Genomic DNA, 2632 nt, shown 5'->3' with positions numbered 1-2632 from the left:
GAGGGATTGGTCACATTTCTCTATACCCCTTTTTAAACTCTGAGGAAAAGATCAATCTAAGACCTAGGTGACTTTGATTGGTCCCTCCGTCCAGAGCCACTGTGCTAGCCAAGCCAGCAGATGTGCTGAATACATCATGGGGGAAAAATATGGATAAATAGAGGAATTTGATTACTATAAAATGAAGATAAGCTGAACAACCTATAGCAAAGGAAGTTAGAATTAGTGGACCAGAGACATAAGAATATAAAGCAAACATAAATAGCCACAAACGGGGGAAAAGATAAAAATATCAGAAATAGCAAAAAGAAATGAGCATCATAAAGAATATTCAACTAGAGAATTGGGTAATAAGAAAGCAATAGATGAAACGAAGAACTCAATAAAGGGATTGAAGAGCAGAATGTAAACCTTGGATTAACTAATCAATGACCTGGAAGTCTCAAACCCCTAGGCAGCAGTAAGAAAGAGAAGGACTGCAGTGTTTTTGAAAGGACAAAAGGTTAGCACTACCCTTGACAAGGATGGAAGAGGCCCTCAGGCCTAAAAATTAAAAAAAAAAGATGAGGACTTCATAAAAAAGAGAATTAAATGATATGGCATATAAAAATAGAAATGTCAACATGATAACAATCTCAGAATGAGCCTGGGCAAACATGGCAAAACCCCGTCTCTATAAAAAAATGAAAACTTAGCTGGATGTGGTGGTGCATGCCTGTGGTCGCAGCTACTCAGGAGGCTGAGGTGGGAGGATCGCTTGAGTTGGGAAGGTCGAGGCTGCGGTGAGCAGTGATTGCACCATTGCACTCCGGCCTCCAGCCTAGGTCACAGAGTGAAACCCTGTCTCAATTAAAAAAAAAAAAAAAAAAAGTAAAGTCTCAGAATGAGAGAGAAACAATAAACAGTAGTGGAGAACTATTTTGAATTAATGATAATCTACGTAGAAATACAGATAAAAGCTTTAGATTGAAGGGGTTTCGCCAGTGTTGTACAGTAGAGATAAGAAAAAAAAATCAACACCTAGATACATTACATTATCAGGAAATTTAAGAACTTAAAAGAAGATTCCTGAGAGCAAGAGCAAATGACCTTGAAAGGAACAAGAATAAGCTGTCATCACACTTCTCAATAGCAACACCGGATGCAAGAAGACAGTGCAGCCATACTTCCAAAGCACGAGAATTTTGCTCCTGGGTTTTATACCCAGATACATTATCACTGAAATGCAAGGGGCAAAATGAAGATATTCTTAGGGATGCAAGGTCTAAGAATGTTTATCTTGCAAAGACATGCTTTGAAATGCTGCTGTAGGACAAAAGGTCATTCTAGGAGGATGATAAGAATATTGGAAGTGTGTTAGTCAGTGCCCAGTCGGGAAGACAGAAATAATTTTAGATCATTCAAACTGAAAGGGATTTAATGTGGGGCGTTGATTCTAAAGATGTTTGGAGGAGCAAAAGGGAAAGGGTGTTCTACCCAAAGCTCAGGGATCTGCTAGCATACCTGGGAGACAGTGTATGAGCCACCCTCACTGGGGTCACTGCTGGAACCATGGAGCCATTGTCCACCAGTGCCACTGAAACCACAGGGCTGACATTGAGCAGGAGCCACCTACCTCTGCTGCTGCAGCTGAGGCACTGTCAGAAACAATGGCCCCACCCTTATTTCTACTTGCCAGTCAGGTGCAGTTCCCCCAGATTGGCAGAACCAAATTTAACTTTAGCTGTCAAGGAAGTCTGGGGAATGTGGCTTTCTGCTTACCTGTCTTCCAGAGGAGAATATAAGAGAGTGAGTATGGGGCTAAAGGCCAACAGACAAATATCTGACCTTGGAGCTAAGGGTCTGTAAACAAACTAGAAAAGTTAATTCCTGTCCAATTGAAGGGAACAAAGAGAGAAGACAAGAAAGGCACACCCATTACAATCTAGAACAAAACCCGACAATACCAATATGACCAATACCAACGTGACCAACTAAAGCAACTGAAAGATACCACTTTATGGACATCAGAGTAGCAAATATTCTAAAATTGAATGATTCCAAGTGTTGGCAAGAATTTAGGGGAAAAAAGGCATGTGAGAGTTAACTGGTACAGACACAATCTAGCAATACTTAGAGAAACCAAGGGTGTATTTATATTCTGTATGATCCATCCAACTGACGCCTGGGAATATATACCAGAGAAACGCCTGCAACATATCCATAAAGGGCCATAATCAATTATGTCCCCTGCTACCTTTTATGTGGTAGCAGACAGGTAGATGAGAAATTAGGTGTCTATCACTAGGAAGTTGAATAAACAAAATTTGATGGGGTACATACTATGGAATATACACCAGGTATATAGGAACACTATGGATAGACAAAAACATAGTGATAGGTAAAAATACAGATGATCCCCAACATAGGATGTTTCGACTTAGATGTTTTGACTTTGTGATGGTTGGACATTTATAGACATTTAGTAGAAACCATACTTCCAGCACTCATACAATCATTGTGTTTTCTGCTTTCAGTACAGTATTCAGCAAAGTATATGACCTGTTCAACACTTTGTTATATAATGGGCTTTGTGATAGATAATTTTGCCTAATTGTGGGCTAATGTAAGTGTTCTAGGCTAAGCTGTGATG

At 39.9% G+C, this 2632-nt stretch overlaps 1 pseudogene; it reads left to right on the top strand.

Moving 5' to 3' along the window:
- Positions 1–481: 481 nt before the first annotated feature.
- On the top strand, positions 482–576 carry LOC112436819 (U6atac minor spliceosomal RNA; annotated as a pseudogene).
- Positions 577–2632: the final 2056 nt, after the last annotated feature.

The sequence above is a fragment of the Pan paniscus genome, chromosome 10, assembly GCF_029289425.2.
Source record: "Pan paniscus chromosome 10, NHGRI_mPanPan1-v2.0_pri, whole genome shotgun sequence".
Classification (NCBI taxonomy): domain Eukaryota; kingdom Metazoa; phylum Chordata; class Mammalia; order Primates; family Hominidae; genus Pan; species Pan paniscus.
This window is presented reverse-complemented; position numbering and strand designations above follow the sequence as displayed.